The sequence below is a fragment of the Caretta caretta genome, chromosome 2 (genome assembly GCF_965140235.1).
Source record: "Caretta caretta isolate rCarCar2 chromosome 2, rCarCar1.hap1, whole genome shotgun sequence".
NCBI classification, from domain to species: domain Eukaryota; kingdom Metazoa; phylum Chordata; order Testudines; family Cheloniidae; genus Caretta; species Caretta caretta.
Genome location: NC_134207.1, coordinates 143,740,162 through 143,748,743, shown reverse-complemented (window position 1 = coordinate 143,748,743; position 8,582 = coordinate 143,740,162).

Genomic DNA, 8,582 nt, shown 5'->3' with positions numbered 1-8,582 from the left:
TATCATTATTATATATGGTCATGTGACTGCGCTGACGTCGCCTCCTCGCTCAGTATCGCTCTGCCAGGTTCTGGTGCTGCATATACTGCTGGATAATGCGTGTGGTGTTTAATGTGCTCCTAATTGCCAAAGTGAGCTGAGCGGCCTCCATGCTTGCCTTCGTATGGCGTCCGCACAGAAAAAAGGCGCGGAACGATTGTCTGCCATTGCAAGAATAAATGGACACAAATCAGATGTCAAGAATTATAACATTCATAAACCAGTCGGAGAACACTTCAATCTCTCTGGTCACGCAATCACAGACATGAAGGTCGCTATCTTAAAACAAAAAAACTTCAAATCCAGACTCCAGCGAGAAACTGCTGAATTGGAATTCATTTGCAAATTGGATACTATTAATTTAGGCTTAAATAGAGACTGGGAGTGGCTAAGTCATTATGCAAGGTAGCCTATTTCCTCTTGTTTTTTCCTACCCCCCCCCCCCCAGATGTTCTGGTTTAACTTGGATTTAAACTTGGAGAGTGGTCAGTTTGGATGAGCTATTACCAGCAGGAGAGTGAGTTTGTGTGTGTATGGGGGTGGGGAGGATGTGAGAAAACCTGGATTTGTGCAGGAAATAGCCCAACTTGATTATCATGCACATTGTGTAAAGAGTTGTCACTTTGGATGGGCTATCACCAGCAGGAGAGTGAATTTGTGGGGGGGGGGTGGAGGGTGAGAAAACCTGGATTTGTGCTGGAAATGGCCCAACCTGATGATCACTTTAGATAAGCTATTACCAGCAGGACAGTGGGGTGGGAGGAGGTATTGTTTCATATTCTCTGTGTATATATAAAGTCTGCTGCAGTTTCCACGGTATGCATCTGATGAAGTGAGCTGTAGCTCACGAAAGCTCATGCTCAAATAAATTGGTTAGTCTCTAAGGTGCCACAAGTACTCCTTTTCTTTTTTCAGGAAAAAAGGCGCAAAATGATTGTCTGCCCTTGCTTTCACGGAGGGAGGGAGGGAACGGGGGCCTGACGATATGTACCCAGAACCACCCGCGACAATGTTTTAGCCCCATCAGGCATTGGGATCTCAACCAAGAATTCCAATGGACAGTGGAGACTGCGGGACCTGTGGAATAGATACCCACAGTGAAACGCTCCGGAAGTCGACTCTAGCCTCGGTACGTTGGAAGCACTCCGCCGAGTTAATGCACTTAATGCACTTAGAGCATTTTCTGTGGGGACACACACACTCGAATATATAAAACCAATTTCTAAAAAACCGACTTCTGTAAATTCGACCTAATTTCGTAGTGTAGACATACCCTTACTGTGACAGTCTGAGGCCCTGTGCTTAGGCTAAGATCTTTGGCTAAGCAGCAGAGGCAGCCATTCCAAACTAGTCACATTGAAAGAAGGTGCTATTGGGCTGTTAGGAATACAATTCTGTCCTGATAATGCCTATCGCCTCCAGAGGAAGGGAAGTGCCTAGAAGATGTAAAAGGAAACTTAGTTTGATAGCATCCTGTCTGGCAAGAACTCACTTATCAATATTGGGATATGAAATTCTCATTTCTGTGTTTGTTCTATCACTGTAGTCCCCATTTCCCTATTGTTTGTCTGTATAATCTCTGTCTGGTTCTGTGATTGTTTCTGTCTGCTGTATAATTAATTTTGCTGGGTGTAAACTAATTAAGGTGGAGGGATATAATTGGTTAAATAATCATGTTACAATATGTTAGGATTGGTTAGTTAAATTTCAGGAAAATGATTGGTTAAGGTATAGCTAAGCAGAACTCAAGTTTTACTATATAGTCTGCAGTCAATCAGGAAGAGTGCGTGTGGGGGAGTGGGAACAGGGAATGGGGAAATTGGAATCATGCCCTGCTAAGGGCAGGAATGGGAACAGGGACACAGGTGTAAGGCTCTGTGGTGTCAGAGCTGGGAAGGGGGACACTAAGGAAGGAAACTGGAATCATGCTTGCTGGAAGTTCACCCCAATAAATATCGAATTGTTTGCACCTTTGGACTTCGGGTATTGTTGTTCTCTGTTCATGCGAGAAGGACCAGGGAAGTAAGTGGGTGAAGGAATAAGCCCCCTAACATCATGGTGCCGGTGACTTGGATACTTTGCATCTGATAGGTGAGTGGCAGCCTGTAAGTCCCCCTCCTGAACAGTCCACGTAGCTGCTTGGAGGGGGTACAGCAAACTCTCGTGATGGTAGTTGTGGGTTCTGGCAAGCCAGGGTAAAGGATTTTTTGGATAAATGGGTAAGGAAGAACCAGGGCCCATACCAGGTGCAAGGGTCAACCTGGGATGAGATTAAAAAGGAAATGGAGGAAGTGTTAGGGGATCCAGAGGGATGGGGGGTGGTCCCTGTTTCCATCCCCCCCCACTCCTTGGTATATGGGTAGAGGAGGAAGGTCTCTGCCCATGGGGACTGAATGCCTTCCAGGGAAAGGAGGCACTTCAGTCTGCTTGTGAGAGGTTTGAAGTAAGGGCAGCATTATGGGAAGCTGCCAGTAATCTTTCAAGTTTTGTGCTGCTTCAGCAAGGGCTGCTGAAGGGTTGTAAATTAGTTAGGGGTAGTGAAAGATGATTTGGCACTCCAGGGTTTAAAGTCAAAAGCAGAGTTAACAGACTACCTTTAGAGACTGGGGCTGGGACTTGGTCCTGGGGGAGTGGAGAGAAAGAAGGGGGGAAGTTTCAAAGTGCAAAATGGCAGGTTTGCAGAAGCAGGAAACAACCCCCACTCTTCTCCCAGAGCCAGAATGAGAACCTAGGGATAAGGGTTCCTTACTGTTTCAACCCAGGGAGCCTACTCTTGGCTCAGAGCCAACTATATCCTTTTCTTCTTTTTCTTGGTTTACTTAATTTGCTGCTGGTAGCCTATACTTTAATCTGACCTGACAGGCTTTATTGGTTTCTTTCCACCTCTCCCCCAGCCTTTCCACACTTTTGTTTTTCTGAAGTTTTAATGGAGGGTACTTTGGATACTTATATGAAATGTTTTTGGTTTTTTTGGACAAAGTATGAGGGAGGTCTGCTGTATTCCACTGGAATTTTTGGAGTAAAAGATCCATGGGCATCCATGGAGACAAATGTTTTACTGCCTCTTTGAACAGTCTCAAGATAAAGACAGCACAGGTTAAGGCAGCTGTGTGGCAATAATTGTACTTGGTGGCTAAGTTGTTACAGACAAATTGCACTACCTTAAAGAACTGAATGTAGGAGCAAGTGAGTGAAAAGTCACAAATAGCTTTTGCAAAAATTGATAATACAGGGTTTGGAGGAAAGTAAAGATTTTGGAGATGGTAAAAAGTAACTGTTGTGAAGATGTTAAAAGAGTAACAGTTGTGGTGTTACAAGATGGAAGTTTCTGTTTAATGATAAAACCCAGTTATATAAATGTAACTGTATGTGCAACTCTGTGCAGTCACATTTGATGGAAGCTTGGTAATTAAATTATCCAAGGGGGTCAGATAGATTGGCACCACTATGCTTGTCCCCAGAAGCCTTTACAGCTTTTCTGAGGGAAAATGGGTCCTTTTCCCACAGAAATGGTCTATAAGGGACGGCTACAGGCAGCTGGTAGAGGAGAATCAGATCAATATTATTTGACTATTGGGTAACCTAATCAAAATCACTAAAGGATGTAAGTGGTTTCTATTGGAACTTAACTTGGCTGCCCCTCATTGTGTCTAGTTGTACAACTTGGAAGTATAATCGGGGTACAGTTGTGTAAAGAGTAATCACAGTGCAAGGGATGTTAGGCAGAAGAATTGTGTGCGCGCACAGGTAAAAGGAAAAGGGGAGGAATGAGGGGAACACTGAGCCTTGGGGTGGCTCTGGGGGATCAGATTGTTGCTTTGGTGGGTGTGCATGAAAACTCTGTGGGCATGGGAGGCAGTTACACCTTGTGTAAAATTAATATGGTATGGAGATTAAACTATGGAAGGAATGTGCATTTTCCCAGGATGGGTGCAGTGTATATTGGAGAACGGGTAAAAAAAAATACAAAAATGGTACTTAATTAAAATCCTATTAGGGCTCCAAAAGGGGCCACAATAGGTTGTGCTTTCTTTTTCAGATCTGTGGGTTTTGGAGTAGGAGATGAAAGTGGAAAGTATTCAGAACTCTAGTGGAAGTGGTATGTTTCCCTTTTAAAACAGTCTCTGAGCTGCTATTAGCTTTGGATCCAGAAGCAAGCTAGTAAGCCTCTGTGTAAATGCAAATTACCTAGCTGATGGGCATAAAGGAGCTGCAAATAATGAATACACCTGGTCAGCAAACAAGCTACTAGAAGCCTCAGATTATGGCCCTCTGGGAAAGGGAGGTGAAAAAACAAGTCAAGCCTGAAAATAAGGGGGACAGGTTAATCTTAAGGGGTATGTGTATGTGTACAGTGCTAAAATCGGAAGCGGTGTCTCAGCTATTACCTGAGAATAAACTTAATGCTTGGTACAGCAGAGAAACTATTGCAAACTTGGTCTGTTGTACAAGAGGGGAAACTGAGGTATACCACCTCATGAATTTCATAAATGACCAGTGAGTGGGGTAATTCACGAGCCTGACTATAGAACAAAATAAGGACAGCCTGGAGGTAATTCTTCTGTAAGGAATGAAACTGGAATCATGCTTGCTGGAAGTTCACCCCAATAAACATTGAATTGTTTGCACCTTTGGACTTCAGGTATTGTTGCTCTCTGTTCATGCGAGAAGGACCAGGGAAGTAAGTGGGTGAAGGAATAAGCCCCCTTACAGGTTTTAAATGAAAAATTATTTCAAATCAAAGACACTAAACCAACATGTTTTGACTTGGAGTACCTTTCCCAGAGTTGAAGAGCTCTGTGTAGCTCAAAAGCTTGTCTCTCTCTCACCAACAGAAGTTGATCCAATAAAATATATTATCTCACTCACCTTGTCTCTCTGATTTCGGTTTTTTTGGACCAGAACACATCTCATAAAATGTTTCCATCGACCCTCTGAATGGGCAAGTCCTTGCAGGCCTACTACTCTTTTAGTCATGTAAGGATTTCCAGACCCAGGAACTGAGAACAAGAGACTCCCTTTGTGAAGTCTCATTTATTCATTTTCTTTAGAGTACAAAACCCCTCCTCATAGGGCCTTCAAACCTAACCCTTCTTCTAGCTCTGGGGCTAATCCCAGCAAGCATCCTCTCCTGAGGTCAGAATTTCCCAGCTCTTCTCCCAGCTGTAGTCTTCAGTCAGCTTTTCCCCTTTGGTCCCTTTACTCACTTTTCCCACTAGTAAACCAGAAGAGTTTAACTCTACCCTGCTACAGTTTCACAAAACTCCTCTCTAAGATCACCTCCCTCCAACTGAGCTCTAGTAGCCTTTTACCAGACCTAGGTGCTTGTTAGTCAATTAGCTGCATGGGTGGGCTGGCTGGCTGGCAGTTAATTGCTTACCGGTCAGCAGAGATGGGCTTGTTCTCCTTAAAAAAGCCCTTCACAAGTGGACTGGGTCCTGACTCCCCTTAAAGGGACCAGCCACAAAAGGTCAAAAAATGCTTCTCAGTTCTAATATCCAGGCAGCTAAAGCAATGCCCTGACTTTTACAAGTGCTGAGCACCCAGCAGCTCCCACTGACTTCAAATCAACTTCCACTTTAAGTGAATGGGAGCTGCTAGGTCCTCAACACTTTTAAAAATTGGGACACTCAATAGGAGTTTAGGTTTCTAACTTTAGGTACCTATTTTGCAACATCTTAATGTGAGATTGCACATCCATGAAAGTGCTTAGGTGCCACTGCAATCCACAAAACTCTCTTGGCTGCTGCCTAACCTTGTAGGTGCCTAACCTCACTTGGTGCATAAGTTTTTGCCTCTGGACATGCCTATTGCAGCCTCACTCTATGTGCCTGGGCCCTTATCTCCTGCCTGAGCCCAAGAACAGCTCACAAAGCAGGGGAAAATAAGCATTCAGCTGTCTAAGTCACCTGCTGGGGGCCAATTAGCTTGCCTATTGCATCAGAACCCTCAGAAAAGTTCACACAAAACAGCTTGTGAAGTGGTAGGGGGAAGAGGCCCTCCCTTATAACCCTTAGCCTAGTGGACAGAGTACTAACCCAGGATGTAGGAGCCTTTTGGTTCAAGTCCCACCAAAGGGGAGAAGGGATTACAACAGGGCTCTGGCATCTGTCAGATGAGTACACTAAGCTGTGGGATACTCTAATATGGGTCTCCCCTATTGAAGTTATCCCACTTTTAAACAAACAACTGATTAATTAAACTGACTCAAATATTCAAAGCTCACTGAAGAAAAATGGTGCTGTGCTGCTCTTAAATGTAAAGATAAATACCTGGTGTTCTGACAAGAAAAATCCTGTTTGGTTCAGTACCCAAAGCAGCAGAAAATTATAGCATGAAGAGGCCTCTAATTATCACTAAATACTGTAGTGTGTTAGAAAGGGCAGGCATGTCTCCTTAGGACACACTTGGGTTTGGACAGTATTCATCTGAAAAAGTTCTCTCACTCTAAAAGCACATTTAATTGATAGTAAAAATCTCTCCTTTTCAGAGTAAAGGACTGAAATGTCTGCTTAAATGTTTGTATAAATTTTATAGGAACATAAGAGTGGCCATACTGGGTCAGACCAAATGTCCATCTAGCCCAGCTTCCTGTCTTCCAACAGTGGCCAATGCCAGGTGCTCCAGAGGGAATGAATAGAACAGATAATCATCAAGTGATCTATCTCCTGTCATCCATTCCCAGCTTCTGGCAAACAGAAGCTAAGGACACCATCCCTGCCCATCCTGGCTAATAGCCATTGATGGACGTATCCTTCATGAATTTATCTAGTTCTTTTTTTGAACCTGTTATCGTCTTGGCCTTCACAACATCCGCTGGCAAGGAGTTCCACAGGCTGACTGTGCATTGTGTGAAGAAATACTTCCTTTTGTCTGTTTTAAACCTGCTGCCTATTATGTTTCAACTGAACCCAGAATACACAATATTTTCATTACCAGTTTCAAATGACAATCACGAGTTGTTGTATGTAGTGTAGTTGTAGCCATGTCAGTCCAATGATATTAGAGAGACAAGGTGGGTGAGATAATATATTTTATTGGACCAACTTCTGTTGGTGAGAGAGACACACTTTCGAGCCAGACAGAGCTCTTCTTGAGGTCTGGGAAAGATACTCAGAGCGTCATAACTAAAGAAGATGGAACAGATTGTTTAGCATAAGTGGGTAGCACATATTCTAAAGGAGCATTCAAGGTACAGTGGCCTGTTAATACCTCTGCAGTCACAGGACAAAAAGTTCAGGTTAGTGGGTTACAGATTGTTGTAACAAAACAAAAATACAGTGTTTCTGTTCAGTCCATGATTTTTAGTGTCTAGCAGAGTTACCTTGAATGGTCCCTTACAATATGTGTTATCTACTTATGCTAAACAATCTGTTCCATCTTGCATTTAGCTGTGATGCTCGGAGTACCTTTCCTAGACCCGAAGAAGAGCTTTCTGGCTTGAAAGCTTGTCTCTCACCAACGGAAGTTGGTCCAACAAAAGATATTGCCTCACCCACCTTGTCTCTCTAATCAGGACTTGTAACAGACATCAGTGCATCCATTTGATTCTCAAAATTTTTGCTGTTTAAAAATGAAAAAAAAAATGTCCACAAGAACTATTAATCACTGATGTTCAAAACCGATAAAACCCCATCGAAGTCAGCTTAGTCAGTAAAGATTATTCCAATTAAGAGGAGCCTGATTGTCAAAGGGGCTGAACACCCACCGCTCCTACTGAATTCATTTTCAGTGGTGACTAGTCTGCACTTCTGCGAAACAGGTTCTAAGCCTTTTGTGGTCACAGCTGAACTCTTCTGCTGTTTTTATAAATAACTTCTTGCTCATGGCTTTCATAAGCAGAAAATCAAGTAACAAGCATAACAAGGGGTGGCGTGGTGGAGGAAGCAGAGAAGAAATGGTAGCACCTTCAGATTTTTTTTTCCCCGCTCATAATTTATATTTTGCTACCAAGAACAAAGCCTAATAAGGGTAACATGTCCTGACTGTGCAGTAGCACCTTTCACAAGAGCTATCGCCAACCCCCTGCCTCACACACAGCCACACCCTAACAGCCAGGGAGCATACGGCCATGTTCCATACAGGTTATTTTTCGTGAAATACATTAGATCAAGATTTAGTCCTCACATCTAGTCTGCTGACTTCATTTACACATGATTTTTGCTTGAAAACTACAAAACATCAAGCCATTTGACAACAGCACCACCTGCTGGGTAGTCAGAGAAACAAGCAGCACCACCTCATACTCATAACAAGGGAAGTACTGATAAGACAGGCCTGCTCCAGCTTCAATCAGGCAAAGATTATTCTCCTAGCCCATAACTTTAATCACATCACCCCTCTCTCTTTGCATCCCTCTACTGCAGGACTCCTCCTCCTCGCTCGTCCTGCTGGGGAGCAGCTCCCTGCAAACAGCTGAAACTAGCACATTATCCTCCTTCAAACTTTCCCTTACCACTAAGCTGCTGGTGCGCTGATGCCACAACCATACCATGCCAGCCTGTACTGTCTCATTGCTTTCTTGTAGACGCCTGTCTGTCTCC